This window comes from Ictidomys tridecemlineatus, chromosome 3 (genome assembly GCF_052094955.1).
Source record: "Ictidomys tridecemlineatus isolate mIctTri1 chromosome 3, mIctTri1.hap1, whole genome shotgun sequence".
In the NCBI taxonomy this organism is placed as follows: domain Eukaryota; kingdom Metazoa; phylum Chordata; class Mammalia; order Rodentia; family Sciuridae; genus Ictidomys; species Ictidomys tridecemlineatus.
In genome coordinates, this window is record NC_135479.1 from 213,708,291 (window position 1) to 213,731,095 (window position 22,805).

General features: G+C 49.4%; 2 long non-coding RNA genes across 4 annotated transcripts in view; one reads left to right on the forward strand and one right to left on the reverse strand.

Annotated features, from left to right (window-relative positions):
• Nucleotides 1-10,929, reverse strand: part of LOC144376526 (uncharacterized) — a 23,295-nt gene extending 12,366 nt beyond the window's left edge. The window contains exons 1-2 of one of the 2 annotated variants that reach the window (XR_013437088.1): nucleotides 6,118-10,929; nucleotides 263-5,542 (exon numbers count right to left, since the gene is read on the reverse strand). This is a non-coding gene — a long non-coding RNA (uncharacterized LOC144376526). Of the gene's footprint in view, nucleotides 1-262 lie in introns of both variants that reach the window. The other variant, XR_013437087.1, reaches the window with a different exon arrangement.
• Nucleotides 10,879-22,580, forward strand: LOC144376527 (uncharacterized). Of its 2 annotated transcripts, none has more exons than XR_013437090.1 (2): nucleotides 10,879-10,946; nucleotides 14,157-22,580. It is a non-coding gene; the product is annotated as an uncharacterized LOC144376527 (long non-coding RNA). The 2 variants fall into 2 exon arrangements; XR_013437091.1 differs by lacking the exon at nucleotides 10,879-10,946 and adding an exon at nucleotides 10,959-11,091.
• The last annotated feature ends 225 nt before the right edge of the window (nucleotides 22,581-22,805 follow it).

Genomic DNA, 22,805 nt, shown 5'->3' on the forward strand with positions numbered 1-22,805 from the left:
CTCTGCTGCAGGAGACCCTCAACATCACAGCCGAGGGTACCATGACAACCTGCCTTCAGGCTGTGTCCAGCACCCAGGATACCTGCAGCCCACACTGTCCCCAGCACCCCAGGACACCTCCAGCCCTGACTGCCCCACCAACCCATGGTGACCTCTTATACAACGTCACCACCACTAATATGACACAGCTCTCGTCCCTGCAGGATCCCCTCTGCCCTCCACAGCCTCACCTCTTCATGCCCTTCCCACCCCAGCAACTGACCTGGTCTCCCTCTCTAACTTTGTTGTTCTGGGACTGTGACATAAGTGCGGCCACAGCATTCAGAACGTCTGGCCTGGCCTTCCCTCAGCATAGTTCCCTGCAGGCTCACCCAGGTCACTGTGAACATCTATCCCTTCATCCTGCTGGGCACGAGTCACGGTGGGTTGACAGTCTGTGTAATCATTCACTAGCTCAGGGACATCTGCGCTAATTCCAATCTGGGGCTATGATGAACACAGCTGCTTTAAATGTTCACCCACTGGGTCTGTGCAAACATGAGTCAGTGTTTCTCTGCAATGAATACCCAGGAAAGGGAAAACTGCAGCGCTTCAAAATGGAGCACTGGTGTCCAACCCTGACACAGAGAGTGGGAGGAGACCATGAGGGATGGCACGCGCACGAGGCCAGAACCTCGCCCTTGCACAAACAGCACACGGAAAGCACTTCTGCAAGGTCATCTGCCCACCCGCAGCTCGGGCCACCCTTGCTGTTGGTCCCTGTAGCCAGGGGGCACTGACTCCAGCAACCCCCGTCCCTTTGCCTTTATAGACTCCCCCTGGCTTCAACCTGCTGCATGCACACCTAGCTACCGTGGTGCCTGCCTCACACTGCCATGGTAAGCTCACTGTCTTCAGGAATCTGGGTCACCTGTTTTGACATCAGCAGTCCTTAGATCACACTGTAGTTGATGTTTCATTTCCTAAGATGCTGCCCAACTGTGGCCCAGAGTGGCTGCCCCGCTCACATTCCTGCCAGCAACCCACGAGGATCTTCACATTTGCATCAGTGTTTGGTCTTGCCCCACCACGTCTTAGCCAACCTGCTGGGTGTCCAGCACTGCGGCTGTGATCTGCCTGTTGTGGTGGTTGAGTGGGCGAGCACCTGGGCGGCTTCTCTAAGCTCCCCCTGCATTCATGTGCTTGGTCTTTTGCTCAATTTTTGATTGGCTGTTTTAATTCATCGTCTTTCCTGTTGAGTTTCTAAAGCTCTCTATGTGACATTCTGTGTCCTGGACCTCTGCTGGATAAGGGGTTTGCAAACCCCTTCTCCCAGGCCAAAGCTTGGCTTTCCGTCCTCTAGTGTGTTGCTGCTCAGGGTGGACCTAGGGTGCTGTCCAACACCTGTGTCTTCCACTGAGCAGCACCTCTTCTCAACCTCCAAACAGCATCTTCCGAGCAGCAAACATTTTTTATTTTTGATGAAGTTCAATTTTGCTTTTTCTTTTACCAATCTTGCCATTGTTGTCAAGTCTAAAAATGCTCTGCCTAACCCTAAATTCTGATGATTATTTTCCCTCAAATTTTTATAGTTCTGCATTTCACCCACAGTCCCTTCAGGATTTTCAGTTTGTGAATGCAGTCTGAGGTTAAGGTTCAAGTTAAATTTTTGCCTCCACATCTCCAATGACTCCAGCACCTATTTTTGAAAACCCATTTTTTTTCTCTACTGATTGCTTTTATGCCTTTCTCAAAATCAGCTGGGCATATTTGTTGGGGTCTACTTTTGAATTTTCTTTTCTATTTCATTGATCTCTGTATCTATTTCTCCTCTAATCATTATAATGATTATAAATCCTAAAATTGGGTAGCCTAATTCCTCCCACTTTCTCTTTTAGCTATTCTAGCTTCTTTACTTTTCCATATAAGTTTACAATTATCTTGCCTGTATTTATAAAAATTTGATTTTCACGTGTATTAAATTAAATGCATATTTCGTTTTGTGGAGAATTGACATCTTTACTATATTGAATCTTCCAATCCATGAACATGGTATGTCTCTTCATTTATTTAGACATTTTAAAATCTCTTTCATCGGCATTTTCTACTTTCTGGCATACATGTCTTGTTTTGTTGATTATACCCAAGTATGTCTGCTTTCTTTTGAGTGATCTTAAATGTTACTAGACTTTGCATTTTAGTGTCCACAAGTTCATTGCTAGTCTATAGTAATACTATTGGTCTTTGTGTATTTCTTGTATCCTATGACCTTGCTGAACTCACTTATGTTCTGGGAGGGCTGGGGCTTTGTTTCTGTTTGGGGGTTTCTGTACATTCTTTGGGATTCTTGAGTAGACAATCACATCATTGGAAAATAAGGATACATTTATTTTGTCCTTTCTGACTTGTGTGTGTTTTGTAACAGATTAAGGAAAAAAAAAATCACATGGTCATGTTGATCAAAGCAGATCAACTTTTTTTTTCCCACCTTCTTGTACAGGCTAGAACTCCCAGCACTATATTGAATAAAAGTAGGCAGAAGGCTGGGGATGTGGCTCAAGCGGTAGCACGCTCGCCTGGCATGCGTGCGACCCGGGTTCGATCCTCAGCACCACATACAGACAGAGATGTAGTGTCCGCTGAAAACTAAAAAATAAACAATAAAAAATAATTCTCTCTCTCACTCTCTCTTAAAGAAAAAAAAAGTGGGCAGAGCAGTTACTTGCTCTATTTCTGATCTTTGGGAGAGAGTATCCAGTCTTTTAAGCATTTAACTTTTGTTTTGTATCTGTAGATGTTCTTCATCAACTTAAGGAAGTTCCCCTCTATCCCCACTTTTCTGAGAGTTTTTACTATGAATGGGTGTTGTATTTTGTCAGATGCTTTTTCTACTTTGATCAACATGACCATGTGATTTTTTTTCTTCTTTAACCTGTTATAAAAGCGATGGTTTACACTGATTAGGTTTTGACTATTTAACCAGTCATGCATACCCAAAATATTCTCCTCCTTGTCATAATGATTCATTCTTCTTATATAGTGTTGAATTCTATTTGGGAAAATTTCATCAAGGATTTTTCTTCTATATTAATATTGATCTTTAGTTTTCTTTTTGTACCATCTGGCTGGTTTAAGTATCAGGGTGATACTAGTTTCATAAAATTGAGAAGTGGTCCTCCCTCTTCTATTATCTGCAAAAGATTGTGTAGAAATGACACTAATTCCTCATTAAATGCCTAAAATAATTCTCCAATGAAAACTCAGGCATAGGAATTTCTTTTGAATCATTAATTCAATTTCCTTACTAGCTATGGAGCTATTCAAATGGTCTATCTCATAATGGGTGAATTTTCTATCTTGTTGTTTCAAAGAACTTGTCCTTTTCATGTAAGTTGCCAAATTTATGTGTGTAGAATTATTTCTAGTGATCTCCTACTACCCTTTGATGCCTGCAGGGTCTGTAGTGATACTCCCTTTCATTCCTGATATTAGTCACTTGTCTGTTCCTTTGTCAGTCTTACTAGAGGTTTATTGATCTTTTCAAAGAACCAACCCTTTGTCTGATTTTCTGCATTGTTTTTCTGTTTCAATTTCATGATTTCTTATCTTTGTTATTTCTTTCCTTTGGTTTTCCCCTTTTAGTTAGATTATTGATTTGAGCTTACTTCCTCTCTTCTAACATAAGCATTTAGTGCTATAAATTTCCTTCTTGACCCTGCCATACTGTGCCCCACAGCTAAATTTCATATGTTGTCTTTTCAATTTCACTCAGTTCAATGTCTTTTTTACATTTCCCTAGACAATTCCTCCTTGACCCATGGATCATTTAAAACAAGGTTACTTAGGCCCCAACTGCTGGAAGACTTTCCTGCCATCTTTCTGTTACTGATATCTAATTTGATTGCACTGTGGTCAAAGAACACACTCTGGGGCTACAGACAGAGCACTGGCCAAGCCAAGCAAGCCCAGGTTCAGTCCTCAGACCTGGGCGGAGCGGGGCACACACTCCACGTGCTTTCAGATGGTTGAGGTCTGTTTTCTGCTTTCTGATGCAATCTTCCTTGGTATGTGTGACGTAATGTGTTTCATGCTGAGGTTTGGATGGTACGTTCCATGAACATGGAGCAGATGGTGCTGGTGGATAGTTTTGTTGAATTCTTCTACATCCTGGCTTGTTTTATGTCTGGCCACAAATTGGCTGTGGTCATTTATTAAGGGTCACCGCTATTTTTTATCCATATTGCCTAAAAAAAGCCCACCTTAAATACTGAGATACTGATAGATTAAGAAGAAAAGGGTGGTAGAGGCTGAGAGCACAGCGCAGCACCACGTGTGTGCTCGGCATGCACCAGTTCAGTCCCGGGTGGAATTCAAGAAAGCAAGGTTCCCTGCAGGCCCTCTGTTCAGTCCGCTTGTTCTGCCATTGTGCAGGGTGCAGAGTTGGGCAGTCCTCCCCTCAGCCTCCCGAGCCTACTGAGACCCTCCCAATAAAGGAAAGCCCCTTTCTCAAGGAACCTGGAAGGATGACTTCCCTCCCCCGTTTACCTGGACTTTGGTCCTAACTCACTTCTTCCTCTGGCCAGTTGCTAAATGCTAGTTCTCTGCAGAGCTAATTTACCAAATGACCACTTCCCCAATTTTTTATTGTTTCCTAGAACTTGATACTTTACTGTTACTGATACTTTACACTGATACTTCACTGCTCTGGATTCCAGTAAGTTTCCTCTCTTGCTCTTTCAGACCTCAGAGAAGCAAAACCTACCGGTTTCACTTGCCTTGCAACACTGGATTCTCTGAGCTCTGACCACTGCTTTGTAAATGGTCTCATTACTAAACTTTTCTCAGTGACCCAGTTTTCTGTGCCATCTGTTTCCCACTGTGGTCTTATCAAACAATGTACAGCCCAGGGAGCTACTGCCATTACCCAGGACCCCCACAGAGGAAATGAGCCCCAGAGGGAATCTGTCAGGCTCTTTCTACAATAAAATGCAGATACAGACTTCTGTCTCCTCTTAAACACAGAATGCTGCAGAGAACATAGCTCCCCACTAATAGTGAAAAAAGATAGATGACGCTCAAAACCATCAGAGGTGAGTCACAGGGAACAAAGCAAACTGGATTCTGAAAAGGAATGGGCCCATCAATAAGGGAGAGCAAACACCAGGTGCTTCATTTTGACAGGTGTTACAGTGATTCAGCGATGCTTGTCAAAGCACAGAAAGGAAGAGCTCATTCAGCACCACTGGACAGATGTAAGGCCCAGGCACAGGGGCTCTGCAGTGGGGAGGGACTGGGCTCTACTCCAAATACAGTGCCAGCAATGGGGGCCGATTGCTAAGGACAAGAGGGGCCAGTGGGTGGAAAGCCACAAGAGATTCCAAGGTGAAGCAGGCCCGGGCTAAATCGACTTAATAAGGTTCTTGCTGAGGGCAGGCCAGGTGACCAGACGTACCCTGGGAGGCGGGAGGGTGGGGAGCAGGCAGGTATCAGTGACATTGAGGGTAGGCTGGTTGCCTCAGCAGGTTTCTTGTCAAGACTGAATTTTACAAGCACACTGAGGACCCTAGGAGAAGGTGAGAGGACTGGCAGAGGTGGGTTGAGCAGAGACTCTTTGCCACAGGGCACAGAAGAAAGAGGTGGCTGCCACACAGACGGCAAGAATGATCTGGCTAAATGCTGAGTGACAAATGGGAAGAGAGCCCATTCACAACAGGTGTGGCAAAGTGGTCAGCTCACCCCAGGACAGGTACAAGCCTCACAAACTCTGGACTCTTCTACCAGCAAAAGACAACTGTCCAGGGAGGGGCGGTCAACCCTGGTCCTCAGGGCAAAAGCAAAGATCCACTGGTTCTCAGAGAAGAAAGAACCAGCCCCTAACCCCAAGGGGCAGAAAATGCCCTCCATCGGCATGGTTAGAGATCCTCTGCCCTAAGGGAGGGAGGCCCTGGGTTGGAGTGTGCTGCCATAGAACAGAACCACTGGCCAGCTCCTGCCTGGGTCATCTCGGCTCCGGACCAGGGCTGAAGGTGGGCAGACCCCTTCTGGGCCATCGTGTTACTTGATCCAGTAACTACTGAGACAGCAACGGAAGCCTGCAGCTGGGGTGTGACTCCACTTCACCTTCGGTTCTTTGCGTACCTTGAAGCAAGGTGTCAGGTGCACACATGTGGGACCGTCAAAAGACAAAATCACAGCAAATGTGAAGACCCAGTTGGCTTCTGTGCATGACTCCAGCATCAGGCAGCTCTTCGTTCTGTGTAAAATGAGTGTTCCAAAGAGCTGAGCACGTGGGGACCAGGAGCAGATGGCCCCTGAGGGTTAAAGTCACAAAGGTTAAAGCAGAGACCTCCTGACGGCACTGACGTGGGTGGGCCAGAATCTCCTGGCTTGTTGAAAACTGGTCTGTTTCAAAGTTGAGCCCGATGCTGTGGCACCTGACCCACACAACTCCACACCGGGCTGCCCGGGGCTGCTGGGCCCAGGCAGGAGACTTGTCCAAAACAACAGCCTCCCATCAACTGTGACAGGGCTGTGCGACCTACTGGCGAACGGCCCCTCGTCGTTCTGTAAAACCCTCTTTATTCCTGTGTTGAAATCAGCTTCGTGGGTATTGTGACCAGGCAGGGCCATCCAGGAAACTGAGGCAGTGAAGACCCACCTCCCCAAACAGTTCTTGTGACATGTCCATCCGAGTGACAGGCATGTTTACGGAAGGAGTAGGAAAAGGGAAAGAGGACAGTCTCCAGGGCGTGCCCTCACCGAGAGGAGAAGGACAGTGCCCCTCTCCCGACCTCCAGTTTTACTGGAGTCCCAGGGAAGTTTCCAGAGAGGCCTGCCTAGGTCCACCTCTTGACTTTTGACTGACAGCAGCATGACATCGGACTTCCAAGTCCCCACCGCCATGGCAACTCTAGGTCACTTTGGCCCACGCTGACGGGTTCTAATTGGAGCCTGTTTTACAGAACTTATGGCCGGGGAATCATCCTTACCTCCCCGATTCCAGGATCTAGTCTGCGTCAGGGCCACAAGGTCTCCCCTCAGGGTTCTCATCAGCACTCGGGGGCCTCCATTTCCCCTGCAGATGGCAGGTAGCTTTCTGGGGACTGAGACTTATCCTGTGGACTTAAGCCAGGCAGGGCTGCAGGGAAATTGCTTTTTAAAAGTGAAAGCACATGGATCAGCACAGTGAGCCGTTTATTTATTTATTTTTAGTTGCTGATGGATCTTTATTTACATGTGGTGCTGAGCACTGAACCTCACACATGCCAGGCAAGCACTCTATCACTGAGCCACAGCCACAGCCCAGGGGGCCCATTTTATAGAATTATTCCCTTAACTCTGTGTGTATTCCCACCACTCTCATCTGTCCATTCCCTACTGACATCACCACTTCACTCGAGCCATTTTTATAATTTACATGTCTGGGGCACAGCTTTTCCGACCCTCTCTACCTATTTACTGGGGTGCTTGGGACTGAACTGGTGCGTGCTCAGCACACACGGGGCCCTGAGATGCACTCCTAGCCTTTACCCCCCTTTCCTTCTTAGTATCTGTGTATTTAAGGTGGGCTTACTTTAGATAGTATGGATAAAAAATAGCATTTATGAACCATGAAACAAGATATCATTTTTAAAAGAATTTTTAAGTGAATAGAAACATGAGCTAGGTTTATTAGGATTCACTGACATAAGGATCGTACAGCAGACCAGAAACAGCTGAAGAGGGAACTAATGAGCCGGAAGCTCCATCCGTAGCACAGGGAAATGAAACATAAGACAGAATAAGCAGCTCTCATGTCTGTCCTCTAAGAAAAGAAACACAAAGGGAAAGGACAACATTCAAAGAGAAAGTTCCAGGCTGCTTTCTTTGGGGGAAAAAACCCTCAAAACTGTGCACTGGCTGGATGTCCTGTCTGGGTTCTGGCTACAGGAAAACCACACACGAGTGTCTCAACCCGACACAACTTGCATCTCCTCCTGTTGGCAGTGGGCATGACATGGGCAGCCAAACACCTGGCAGCCCTGCCTCAGGACCACCTCTGGGTGTCCTGGGAGGAGACAGGCCTCACCAGGGGGCCGCAGACTCCACGCTGCACGTCCTGGCCCAGCGTAAAGACAGGGTGAGCTGAGCACACCTGACCCGGAACCTACCCAGACGCAGCTGTGGGTCCTGCCATCCTCGAAGTTCCTGGACAGGCTGTGACGTGTGCAGAGTTCTCAACAATGCTCATCCTTCTCTCCTGACTTCGTGGCGAGGTTTTTCAGGCTGGGAGACTTTGATTCAATTTCTGGGGCAGTCTGGGCTAAGACGGCAGCTCCCTTCCACCTGCGATCGGAGTCCCCCGTTTCTGCTTCACATCAATAAGGAGCTCAGGAGCAACGTGTCTGGCAGAGACTTGAGGCTGGGGGGCAGGGAGTTCCACAGTGGACACGGGAAGGCTCCAGGGCTTGGGCACGCATGGGCGGCCCTGGTAGGGTGCTGTGCACGTCTTCTGGGATTGGTGCAGACTGGGCTTTTTCTATATAGTGCAAAATTGGAAGCGGGATCAAAAAGCAAGGAAGTGGACAGTTATCAATCAAGTCCTGGACGTTTTGAGCCAATTATGATGGGCTTATCATTCGATGGCTTCTTACTAGAAGTACCGGTTTGAATTCCTACAAATCTAAATTGTAGGTACCAAGCAAGCTTCCTGGGCTGTTGCTATGGATAATGAGCTGGTGATCGAGGCTGGCTGCTGCAGGCTGGGGGACCGAGTTCTTTGTATTATTCTATTTATTTGTTGGGATGGGTCTATGTTGTCAGGTTGACCTTGAACTTCTGGGCCAAAGTGGTCCTCCTGCCTCATCCTCCTAAGAAGCTGGGACTAGAGGCGTGTGTCCCTGCACCTGGTCGGAGTTCTCTCTGTGTCTGAACACTGTCCATTTACATGTTCAGTCTCTGCATCAAGATCACCTCAAGATCCCAATATGGGTCCCATATGGTCCCAATATGCAGATCCAGCCATTGTGACCACACTCCAGACAGGTAGACAAGGAGCACGCTTTCGGAGTCTCTTTGCAAGACTTTCTAAACGAGGCATCATCCACATGCATTTACTGATGCTCCCCAGCCCTCTCAGCCTTCAGGGAGAGAGGGAAATGCGAAGAAAAGGAAGACTTCTTTCACAAGAAAAAAAGGAAGACTGAATGTGACATACACAACCTGCTGATTTAAAATGGGTAAACAGCTGTTGAGGATTGTTTTAATATGTGAATAAGGAGGTTAACAGATCTGTTTGTTACTTTTACCTTTCCTTTTCATTATATTTAATAATTCTGTTCAGGATAATGTAAATTGTTCAGAAAATTGTTTTCTTAGTACCTGTTGGAATGTTACATAATTTTTTTTAGCATCGTTGTCAGAATTCCTATCTTCATCCCAGTGCCAGTGAAGACAAAGATGAAACCAAACTACAGCTTCTTCAATAGCTATCACAGTAAACTGTATAAACTGATGCATCAATGAATAATAACTCAACAAGTAATTCTCAATCAAGGAGTCGATTTACTTTGAGAGGAAATGGACATATTGATAGATTCCTCCACTTTGAACTACTTGCAGAACTTGCCTGGACTATGTATCACTTGTATGCATTGTGATCTATCTGTTGGTGCAGCGAATTGTGGTAGTGCTGGCATATCTTTGCTGATGTGTCACCAGTGATGCAATTTTTCCAAAGGAGCCGTCAACTGGCTTGGTGTCATGGCATTTCTGTATCCTCCTCCCTTCTACTAGTGATGGTCTAAATTTGGGGGCCAAGAGGTGAGACAAAGAACCTCACCCCCTCACTGGCACCAAGGCCAAATTTGGGGGCCAACAGAGGTGAGGCAACGAACCTCACTCCACAACTGGTGCATAGGCCTATCCACAAGTATGGCTGTATGCTGGACCGGTAGTCAGTGATGGGTATGATCCAATTGCAGTGGTATCAACCTAAGACAGGAGGCTGACGCCTAGAGGTCAGCTCAGGTAAGGACTATATGTAGTATTGGATAGCCTAACAGGCACGGTCCCTAAGCCACATTGCTTGTTGCTTAATTAAACAGAAGGGGGGAGATGCTAAGAGCCATAGCCAAGTAGTAATGATACATGGCATTTTTGGTTGAAAGGTGATGCCAGCAAGCCATTGAGATGATATGATCTGCATTCAAATGGATATTAGACCCCTGCTGTCCACCTCGGCCTGCTAGGGACTCCTGGAGAGTTCCCATTGGTTGGGGAAGTGCGGTAGGAGGGAATTCCGGAGGAGGGATTTCCTGTTGGTGTGTGGCCGGGAGGATGCCACACGTGTGGGTCTGCATATTTTCCCGGGAGCAAACAGGGCATTGGCGGGAGTTTAAAAAATAAAGTTTGTTCCTGTTTGAGTGGCTCGTGATTTTGTGCCCAGACTGCGGCAACCTTCAGATGGAAAAAGTAGAAAGTATTATGACTCCACCCCTTCAGATGGAAAAAGTAGAAAGTATCATGAAAAATACATCGTAAAAATACAGCATTTTGGCTGGGGGAGGGGGTAAGTTGCCAGGGTTTGACCCAGGGCCTTCCACAAGCTCAGTGCAGGCTCTACCAGCAGGCTACATCTGCACCTGAACATAACCTGAATAGGAAACACCTGTCTCATGACCACTACTTTAATAAATAACCGTTGGCTGAATTCCACAGTCAAGGTTATTTGCTTACAGCATCCTCTCCTCCTGCCTTCCCAAATCCCTGGCATTACTCCCACCCCGGTCCTCAGGGTGCTCAGACAGATATAAAATGACAGTCTGAATCTGCTGATATAAACACAAATTGAAAACTGCCCAACTAAAACACAAGTCCTAGGAAACAATAAAAAACTGGGGAATTAGTCATTTGGTAAATCGGATCTTCACAGAACTAGCATTTAGCAACTGGCCCAGAGGAAAGAGTGAGTTAGAACCGAAGTCCAGGTAAAAAGGGAGGGAAGTCTTCCTTCCAGTTCCTGGGGGGCTTTCCTTAAGTGCGAGGGTCGGGAGGACCACGCAGCTCTGCACCCTGCAGAATGGTGGAACAAGCTGACCACCCCTGGACTAGAGGATGTAGAGGACACAGGAGGTACAGGGAATGCGGGGAACACAGGGAATGCAGAAGATGCAGGAGGTGCAGAGGACTTGGGGAATGCAGGGGTACGGGGGTGCAAGGGATGTGGGGGACACAGGGGGTGCAGGGGATGCGGGGGGTGCAGAGGACTTGAGGAATGCAGGGGTATGGGGTGCAGGGGACACAGGGGGTGCAGGGGATGTGGGGGGTGCAGAGAACTTGAGGAATGCAGGGGTATGGGGTACAGGGAATGTAGGGGACACAGGGGGTGCAGGGGATGCGGGGGACACAGGGAATGCAGAAGATGCAGGGGGTGCAGGGGATGTGGGGGATGCAAGGGAGGCAGGGGGATGAGTCCTTTGCATATTCAAAATGTCTCAAGAAGGTGAAGCAGGGGCTGGGGTTGCCTAGCACGTGAGAGGCACTAGGTTTGATTCTCAGCACATGTAAATAAATGAATAAAATAAAGGTCCTGCAACATCTAAAAAATAATTTAAAAAATGGTGAAGCAGTAGTAGTATTGGAGGAAATGCTTTGATAGAGGGAAAGGGCCAGAACACCACTCATGTGTGAAAGTCACACATGGGTGGTGGCATCTAATCCAAAAGGAACTGGGAACTGAGACACTCCAGTTTGCATGTTTCCTTCCTGGGGAAGAGTCCAGCACTCCCCTGTCCCTCTGCATCCTGGGTTTTGTCTTCTCTGCTGCTGGGAACGGGTCAGGCGTCCTCTGAGGATCTGCTCCACTCTCACCACGGCCTGGAGGATGTGTGCTGCCCTCCCTAAACCAGGCGGTGATCGATCGCACAACTCTGCAAATGCCCTGAGTGCCAGAGCGGTCCCCCTCCAAATGGTCAGCTCATGTGGACAGCAAAGCCCCATTCTTGGCTCTAGGCTTGCTTTAGTTTATGTGGCTGCAAAAACCAAGGGGGAGGCTGGGGCTGGGGCTGAGTGGTAGAACGCTCATCAGGCACGTGTGAGGCACTGGGTTTGATCCTCAGCACCACAGAAAAATAGAATAAAGGTAGGTATTGAGACCACCTACAATTAATAAATATAATTTTTTAAAAATGAGGGGAGGAACAATCTTCCAACCCACTCGTGACCTAACCCTCCCATCTCGAGCACCAGACTCAGGGGGCACCACACCCTCACCCACTTCTTCCCTCGGGCCAGGCAGGCTTCCTCAGGGGCTTTCTGAAGGGGGCTTGAGCATCTGGGAAACGTGTCCTTGCCATTCTGTCGGCCTGTCCCAGACCCCACAAGGCAAGCCATCTAGCCGAGAGCCCCAACTCTGCTTGAGGCTACAGGGACTCCGACCCAGTGACCAGAGGAGTGACGAGAATCCAGTGAGACAATGTGCAGGAAGGGCCGGTCCACAGGAAGCAGCCTACACCCAGCAAGAGGATCCCAATTCAGTGGGACACAGAGGCCAGCAGCAGGACGCAGGCCGAAAGCACCTCCCTCTCCCAAGCTCAGCGTGGAGGATCACATCCTCCATCAAGCACTGCCCCAGTGCTGTTTACAGGCTCACGCTAAGGGGGCCCTGTTCCCAGCAGCAGGGTCTGAGCGGCCCTGGGGCCCGTCGCTCAGCACCGTCTTCCCACACACCCTCAGGTCGACTCCTTCAGCTGAGCTCCGTCAGAACTGCACTTCCCGGAGTTACTTGCTGACTTGACAAAGATGCTTCTGACATCCTCACTTTTTAAAACTAATTAACAAGGGTCAAAGCTACTGTCTGGGGCTGAGAGTGCAGATCAGTGGTAAAGCACTTGCCCAACAGGCAGGCAGCCTGGCTCAGTTGGCAGCACTGCAAGGCACTCTACACCTATCCCACACGCACACACCTCAGGCCGTTCTAGCTCTGACTGCTCCCTTCTGGGTGCTGCTGTTGCTAAATGTTCTAGTCTACCTTGGTGTGTGGTCTATCATATATATATATATATAATAAATATATAAAAATATATATATATAATAAATATAAATATATAAATATATAAATATATATAAATATATATATAAATATATATATAAATATATATATATAAATTATATATTTATTATATATATATTTTTTATATATTTTATTATATATATATACACATATTTTTTCCCCTTTTTCAGTAGTTGATGGACCTTTACTTATTTATTTATATGTGGTGCTGAGAACGGAACCCAGGGCCTCACACTTGCCATGTAAGTGCTCCACTCCTGAGCCCCATGCTTAGTCCCACCCCATCAGACCTCTCACTTGCTATGGAAGTGCTCTACCCCTGAGCCTCATCCTCAGTCCCACCCAATCAGAGCCTCTAAGTGCTACTTTGCACATCCACTCCCCAGCTCCTCCTGCACCTCTGCTTCTGCATCTGGACGCCTGACTGAGCTTGCTCTTCTTGGTCCTGCTGTGCAGCTCCCCACATGGTGAACTTCTTTCTGTCTTTATTCCACCCACCATGGTCTGGGTTCAGTTTGAGTGGGGCCCCAAGCTCAGTCCCCACAGCAGCAATATGAAGGACCTTTAAGATGTGGAGCCTCTGCCTTGGAAGGAGCTAAGCCTGGTCTTGTGGAATGAAGGCACTCTCATGAAAGCGGCTGTTACGAACATACTTGCTTGGCCCCTTCTGCACAAGGCCAGTTCCCTTTCCATTTCTCTATTATGTTCTGACACAGCCAGGGGCCCTCACCAAAAGTCAAACAGATGACGCTGATATTGCACTTTCAGCCTTCAAACTGTTAGCTAAATAAACCTCTTTCCTTTATAAAGTACCCAGATTCCAGCAATTTATTATAGCAACAAAAAATGGACAATACACCATCTTAGTCCAAGAAAGGTAAGTTAGCCATGTTTGTGGTTCTAGTTTGGCAGTTATTTTTTTTCTTTATATTCTGATTATTCTGTGACCTTATAGTTGCTTCACTGCCACTAAGACATCAGCTATTAGTCCTAACTGCCATTTAGCTTCTCTTTCTCTATTTCTCTCGAAGGGATTATTTAAATCTAGGGCCTTGCACACACTAGGCAAGAGCTCCACTAATAAGCTACATCCCCAACCCTCGGCTTTTCTCTTTGCTTCTTTTAGGATTTTATTTTTGTGTCCCCACTAGTAAGTGTGAGATGTGTGAAGACACACACAGGGGACGGAGAGAGGCAGGCAAGAGAAGACCTGAGAGGAACTTATGTTCACAGCTGAAGACGCCCTGCAGCACAAAAGAAAAACCCAGAGTTGGTGGGGGAGCCGGGAGGTGGCGAGCAGCTTCCCTGCCACGCTCCTCACTGTAGCCGGTGAGCCGTGGGCAGGGGCGGACGGAAGACCTCACCGGCTCATGTGGAGCTGAGGACAAAGAAGTTAATATTTCCCAAACACTTCACAAGGCCCAGCAGCGTGCTTACGAGGACTGCCTTCCAGCTCTGTCCGTCTTGGAGCTGAGCCCTGTGGAGCATGGTGGCTGCTGGTGTGCTGGCCAGCATGGCTGCCGGACAGGGAGGAGGAGAGGACATCTCCCTCCCTCTGGCCCAGCAGCTTGTGCCCAGCCGCACTCGGGACTCCTCCCCTGGAGAGGTCAGTCTTCCTGCGAGCCCAGCACCACTTCCCCTCAACAACACCCTGTTCATTTTGCTGTGACCTTGACCTCAGGCCATTTGCCGTTTCCAAGGAGACTGTGCCAATGATCAGGTCTGCTGTCCCATGGCCACATGCTCTCCAGGATGCCCCAGGAGGCAGTTCCATGGGACTGTTAGGGCAGCAGAGCCACACGTGCGGTCGGTCCTTGAGTGTGCACAGCTGGCAGGGCAGGTAGGGCGCTCGATGCTGAGCCCGGCCACCTGGCCATCTATCCACAGACTCAGGGCTCCTGTCTGACAGCAGCATGGCTGGCATCACGCGGTCTACTCATCACCAGGCAGTGGCAGTCACTCCATTGGGGCCGTGCTTCTGTGACAAACGTCCTGTCCATCAGAGAAACAGAACACACAGCGCGCAAAATGGGGAGGCAGGGAAGGAGGAGGACCCAGCAGTAAGAGATGGATGCAGTGAAGACACAAGCTGGCGGAGCTGAGGCCAGACGCACCAGTAATCAGGTTTCATGTCCACACAGAGGCTTGTCAACTTGTCAACAGTAAGACAGATTTCTTATAACAGAAGAAAAACAAGTCCCAGCCATCTGCTGTTTACAGGAGACAACCTCAAATGCCTGCACAACAAAGCCAGAGCTGGGAAATGGCAGAAATATGGCCACCTGACATCGGGGGAGGGTGACTGTAGGCCAGCGAATATGCAGGACATGTGCTCTGCGGGGGGCGGGCTCCCAAGGAAAGGCAGTGAGCCACCAAGGGGCACTTCAGAGCACGTAGGTCCAGGGAGAGCAAATGTGAGCGTTTTCCACTCGCTGCCTTCCTCCTGCCGCCCGCCTCGCGTCTTTATGTGGGTTTTGCACTTCCTATTGCCGTGGACCTCATCTTGTGCGTGGGAAGAGATACAGACCTCATCTTCTCCACAGGCCACCCAGGGGTCCCTGCACTAGTCTGTAGAGACCCATCTTGCCTACTAGCAATTTGAGGTGCCACCTTTGTTGCATACTAAGGTCCCACGTTCACTGGGGCTATTCACGGTTCTCCTCTAGGCTGCTGGCCTACCTTAGTTCCAATCAAGGCGGCCTCATGGTGCACGTCGATGCTATGGGGGTTTTATGTGCCTCCTTTGGCAGGAGCTGCCTTGGATGAACACGCCTTCAAGTCCTGAGGCCCATGGCTCTGACCAATTACTCCACTTCATAGTGACTTGGGCATTGTCCCAGCGTGGACAGCAAGGGGTGGCCCCAGTAGGCGTCACCCACAGGGGTTGAACTACACCCCTCTGTTCCTCTGTAATCCTACCCCTTTGCCCTTTTTGGGATGACACATTCACAGAACCTCCCTTTGTGTGTTCCCTATGTAAGAATAAAGATTCTGGTGGCTTTCTTTTTCCACAGACCCTTAAGGTCGCAGAGCTGTCTCGGATTTCTGAAAAGGTGTTTCTGTGTGGTTGTATACTTCCTTTGTCGTTTTCCTGAGTTACTGCAAGGGTCAGATTTTGTGAACTCAGCATTAGGTCACCAGCTGGGATAGATGGCAACACTCCTTGTGTTTGCCCCTGGCTAGGTGCATGTGTGGGTTTCCATTGTTGTTTCTGAGACAGGGTCTGGCGGTGTTGCCAGGTTAGCCTTGAACTCCTGGGATCAGTGACCTCCCTCCTCAGCCTCCCAGGTGTCCGACTCTGGCAGCACCACAGTGCCTGGCTTCCTGGCTCTTTTTGTATGTCCGTTTTTTCCACGTGAATTTCAGCATCCACTGGCCTCACTCTGTAAGATAACTCGCTAATATTTTTGAGACAGCTCTAAATTTATAAAGTGGCAGGCTTGTGTTTGCTCTCCAAGAGTAAGGCACATCTTTTAAAGTCCCCCTGTTGAGGTCTGCACCTTTCTCATTAGGTTTATTCCCAACCAATCTATTCTGCTGCTCGGGCAAGTGGCTTCCCCTCTACCACAGCTTTTGTCTCGTTTTGCATCCAGCGACTTCCCGGAAGTTGGTCTGGCCACCGATTCTCCAGGGTGGTTCACAGATGCTGTGTCACCTGCAAGCAGACGCAGCCCTCCTTCCTCTCCGAGTGTTGCCTACGCCCCTGGCTCCTCATCTAACTGCACTGGCTACACCCCTGGCACAGTGGCAGGTGAGCATTCTTGCTTGTCCATGGTCCTGAGGGAAATGGCACTGGTCTTTAAGAAGGAAGAACTGACTTTGGGGTATACGCAGTCTACTGCATGGAGAACGCAGCCAGCAAGTGCCTAATAGTGAAGAACGCAGCCAGCAAGTGCCTAATAGCAAGAGAGTCTCAAATTCGCTCTTATGTGATAATGGCTTTTCAAGATACTTTGAACTCTTTAAATTTTATTAAGGTTGGAAGGAAACTGCTGAGAGCCATAGCTGAGTCGGAAAGATGCATGGCATTTTTGACAGAACAGAGTGGTTGAGAGGTGAACAGAGTGGTTGAGAGGCCAGCAAGCCATTGAGATGATGATGGTTATGTTAAGCTGTGTATTCAATTGCATATTAGACCCCTGCTGTCCACCTTGGCCCGCTACATTGGAGGTGATTCCCAGAGAGTTCCCATTGGTTGGGGAAGTGCCAGAGGAGGGATTTCCGGTTGGTGTGTGAAGTGTCCTGGGGGAAGGCCGCCTGCGTGGCGTTAGTGGGAGTGCAGAGAATAAAGGAGTTCCTGTTTTGAACCTACAAGGCTGTGTGGCAGCTCTGTTATTTTGTGTCCAGACAGACTGCGGCAGGAAATGACATGCTCGGGGACAAGGTGGCTGCACAGGGGCCTTGACTATACAGTGCCACAGAGCTGGCTGGAGTGGAGTCAAGCTGGTGGCAGGCTAGTGCGTGGCCACCTGCCATCTCCCTTCCTGGAGCCAGATTTGGTCTTAAGACAAAGCAAAGCCAGCTGGGTCTGTCATGGTACAACCCACTGTGACAACAGCCCAAGACCTGGACAAGACAGCTGTAAACCCACTCTGTCGCATTTGCCTTTGACTAGAGCAGTTCCTAAAAGGAGGCGGAGTCCTGAGCTCGGCTGCTGATGGCAGAGGTGCAGCTCCACCTGATCTGTCTGAGTGATGGTCTGGAAGACTAGGCTGAACTCACAGGCACTCTCAGTGGCTCTCAGGACCCAGCCCATCGCCGGGGAACACGCCCCTGAGGGACCCACAGCTCCGGTGACACCTCTTCTGCCTCCCAACAATCCCTATCTCCGCGTCGAGCCAGCAAAGAACAGCTCAGAGGAACCATGAAGACACCTTCATTATTTCAGTTCTTTCCTTTCTTTGCTATGAACTTGGAACCAGCAAAACTCAACACTAAATGAAGAGCTTGCAATTTTTTGTTTCAAAAACTGGCAAAGCTTACTGTGAGTCCTCGACAGCCACTCTGCTTCCACGGCACAGGAAAGAAGTCGGGCTTCAGAGAGACGGGGGGCGGGGAACCTCACCGGCTTCTGAGGTGGACTCGGTCTTCGCACTCCGCTTCCTGCTTGCCCTCACCCCACATTCCCGCCTCCTTCCAAACATGCCACCCTAAAGGCAGCTAAGAAAGCCCTCTAAACACTCTGCGGAGAGATCATGAGGAGAAGTGCTGGCATGCGTGGCTGCGAGAAAGTCTGTATTAAAAAGAAAGTACTGTGCGAGTGCAGCTCACCAAGAGCACTTGTTCAGCATGTGCAAGTGAAGCCAGATTTAAAGTTAGGTAGTTAGTGTAGTTAGGTAAATCGGGTCTAATATCGAATGAAATCTAAAATGGAGGCCATGCTGGGAATGACTCAGGGAAAACAGGACAACTCATGGAATGTTAATGAAGTTCCAAAAAGGCCCCAGGCCAAAGTCCACCTGGAAGTATTAATGAATAGCCCCCAACAGATTTGGAGATAGTCCATCCCAAAGAAATGTTAATGAACAGCAAACCTGACTGGAAATGCCCAGATTACTTCTCTGGCCCACCGGGTGTCCCACCCCTCGGGCCTTCCCACCTACATTCCATCACTGAAAGAACTATAAAAAGGGGAGACAACTGCACTTCCACGGATTCCACCTCTTGGGTCCCCTTCTTCCTCCGGGAGAAGTCTTTTCTTCTGTCCTTTAATAAATTTCTAATTTCTACTCTGACCTTGCTTTAGTGTTCTTCAACATCGGGGAAGCAAGAACTTGTCACCGGTCAACAGCGGTAACACAAGGCCCAGGCTCAAGCCCCAGCATCACCAAGAAACAAATAAGTAAATGAGAATATTTACAAAGCCAAAAGTCAAACTGGGGAAAAAACTGCCAAGTCACAGAAAGGTCACCTTCGAATCAGTCCCCGTGTCCCACAGGCTGTGCCAAATGGACAAAGATGTTCACAGATCCTCGAGAGAAACACGCTGCAGGGTGGGTAGACAGCCACACCATCTCAGGCACCTGGATCACCCTGCACAGGCCTGTGGTCCCTGAAGACAGGGAGCCACCTGCTCCCAATCTGGTGCCCTGCTGAGGGCCATTGCCAAGTAGGAATGACGCATCGAAATCCTTGCCAGCGTACCCCAAGTTAAATGGACTTGCCTTGGAAATTTGTCGTGACCTTGCATGTGTGTTTGAGAAAGGTGACCCTGCTCAATGACCATGGTGGATTCAGCATTAGGGTGTATCCTGCAGGTTTGAGGAAGTATCCCAGTCCTTGGGTTTAGGGTGTTCCCGGTTTAAGACAATAGGAGTTTTAGGGAAGTTGGAGGTTGAAGATTATTGCTGCTGGGAGTAGGGCGTGCCTGCTGCCTGAGTTCCCGCTGAGTTCTCCTGGAGAGAAAGTATTTAGGACGTGAATTGTGCGGGAGATTGAAGATTTCCCCTGAGCCTGAGCGTGTGTGGAGGCTGGTGTGAGATTGGGAATAAAGAATTGCTGTTTGAATCTACAAGTGTGTGGTGGCCCGTGATCTTGTGCCAAGCCGAGACATTGGCATTTGGCAGTGTCTGGCAGCAGGGAGGGCCCGAACTGCACCATCCATCAGAGACAGAGACGGATTCTCCCAGGCGAGGCACCCGAAGCTGGGCAGAGCACCTGAACAGAGGGAGCAAGCGGTACAGGAGACGTGCTAGGGGTCTGAATGCAACCTGCACACAAGGAACCTCCTCCCAGGCCAGAAAGAGCAACTTTAAAAAAAGAACAATTCCCAGGAGCTTAACGGTCAACTCCCAGAACTATACAGGCCAGGCAGACGTCCCTGAGCACGGGGACATTCAGTGGGGAGCAGCAGGGCCACCCTTGAGAAGGGGACTGACTGTCCCCTGGGAAAGTCTACTCCAGTCCCACCCCAATGAGCTTACACACAAACCCTGCGACCAGACCAAGCACCAAGCATCTCACTGCCTGCCGGGGGGTGAGGGTGGGGGGACCACAGGAAACTCCATGTCCTGCAAGAAGCCCACGTCAGACCCCACTCACTCTCAGCAGTGGGAAAGCGCATCCTGGAAACCAACAGACTAGCAGAAACTGACCTAGATACGACACAGACTACGAGTGAGCAGAAAAGGAGACAATTACCTTATACGTGCTCCACGTGCTCAAGAATACGTGGAAGCATGGCTACGACAGGAAGAGAAAGGGACACAGACCAACCTCCCAGGAAACCCTCAGGCTGAAGATGCAGAAGCGGAATCCACCAAAATGAACACTTGCAGAAAAAAGCCTGAGGAACCTGAGAGATCCACTAACGAGGAAGTAGGTCAGATCAAGCCGTCTACACAGGGGCTGGAACTGTGGGAGTAGGGGTGGGGGGCACTGGCAGCCGAATCACTGGAAGTTTTCTAAGTTTCATAAAAATAATAAACTTAACAAATTTCACCAACCCCCAAGTAAGATACACACACACTCAAGGCTTATAGATCAAATCACAGTTAGGCAGGGATGAAGAGAAAAAATCTTAAAAGTGGCCAGGATCAAAGACACGATGACAGAACAAAGAAGGCGTGGGCATCAGAAGGGAAGAGTCTGGAGGGAGGACTCTGCTGCACCTCTCCGTCAGGGTGGGTGGCGTGCTCCCCTCGCTGTGCAGCTGTGCTCCGTGGAACCAGGCCCTCCTGCAGCTCCTCCAGCTCACTCTGGTGACAGACTTGGCAGTGCACCAACAGGCAAAGTGCACCAGGGCTGGCTCCAGGATACCAGAGCAGGGCAAAAAGGACTCACAGGAGCCCAGAGCAAGGCGCTGGCAGAGCAGAGGCTGCTGCAGACACTGAGCAGGGCAGAGGCAGGGGAGCAATGAAATGTCTTGCTGGTCCTGTCTGTCAGAGGACAGACAGAGCCTCAGAACTTACACAAATCAACTCAGGACGGATGGGGGCTTACGTAAGAAATACAGAACATGAAACTTTAAAACTATAATAGAACTTCTGTAACAGAACTTCTGTGCCACATAGGGCTAGGAAGAGTCCTTACCCTTGACATCAAAAGCACAACTCATTACAAGAAAAATTAATGAACTACTAATCAAAATTCACAATGCATGCTTGGCAGAGACCCTGGGTTAGAAGGGTTACGGAGCAAACTGTTTACTGGCAGAAAACATGTGCACACCAGAGGCCTGACAAAGGGCCTGAAGATGACCCTCAAAACCCAAGAGCAAGGTCCACTCCAGACAGAACACTGCAAGACACGAGGAGACACGAGGAGAACAGACACAGCAAGTAAGCTCCTGAGAAGACGGTCCCCGTCGCGCCACCATGGAAACGAGAGTCACCACGGCCGTAGGACTCGCGCATCAGAAGGGCCAAATAAAAGGTGATGACCTCGGACCCTGGCAGGACGCAGAGAAGCTGCGACAGGGCAGGCCATGGGGTGGGGGAAAGGGTGCAGCCGCTCAGGGCAGAGTGCGCGCTCAGCACCCACCACCTGAGACGGGGACCTGCTCCCCCACCCCAACCGAGGGGCACAGGAACGTCCTCGACTGCTCCACGAGCAGCAGCCAAACCCCCCACGCAGCTGGGCGCCACAGCTGCACTGGAACCAACGGAACCAAGTGCTGAGGCTGACAACGACACAGCACAGGGCCACTCAAGGCCACCCTGCAAGGCCCCACTCAGACAGCCTCCCTGCGGTCCATCACAGAGAAGGAGAAAGATGCTGGCTGTGGGGGCAGGGCAGAGGGAGGGAAGCGTCCGCAGCCCTGTGGCAGAACCAGGGACCGTGTGGGGGCAGGGCAGAGGGAGGGAAGCGTCCGCAGCCCTGTGGCAGAACCAGGGACCGTGACGAGCCGCTGTGCATCTCGACCACGGCAACACCTCACCACTCTACACTGTGAAAACAGCACACGGGACCAGAATCACACACAGGTGCAACCCGAGAAGCAGGACAGCACAGCCACAAGCACTCCCAAGGACACGGGCTCAGAGACACGGCCTTCCGTGCCGTTTCCTACAGCATGTAGAAGCACCAGCACCTCAATGGCTTTACCATCCTAGACAAAGTATTTTTAGAAAGAAAAAAAAGTCAAGAAGCCTCCTAAGAGCTGACCTGCACCACAGCAGACACAACACGCTCCCAGACAGGAGAGCCACCCGACAGGGAGGCCCGGGGCCATGCAAGGGGAAGGCAGGCGCTGGGAACGGCAATGTGAGGAGGGTGAACTCTCCCCGCTTTCCCCTTTTTAAAGGTCAGAGACTAAGACATGGCTGTCTAGTAGAACCTTCCGTGATGATCAAAGTGTTCTCCATCCGACTTGGCAGCAGTCACCAGTGTGACACAGAAGCTGGATTTCAAACTCCATTTAAAGATTCTAACTTGGGCTGGGGTTGTAGCTCAGTGGTAGAGCGCTTGCCTTGCACACATGGGGCCCAGGGTTCGATCCTCAGCACCACATACAAACAAATGTTGTGTCTGCCGAAAAACTAAGAAATAAATACTCTCTCTCTCTCTTTAAAAAAAATAAAATAAAAAAAAAATAAAGATACTGTGTCCAGCTACAACTCAAATTTTTAAAAAATAAATTTTTAAATGTAATCACTAAAAAAAAAGTGATTCTAACTTAAACGCCAGGTGTGGCAATGCCTGTGGTCTGGGATGGCACTGGAAACAAGAAACATAACGAGTCCTGAGTCCTAAACACCCAGAAAAGCAAAATGTGCGCCCTGAGTCAGAGTCCTGGACCAGCTGGCTCCGGGAGGTGCTGGGACTCACAGGTCCT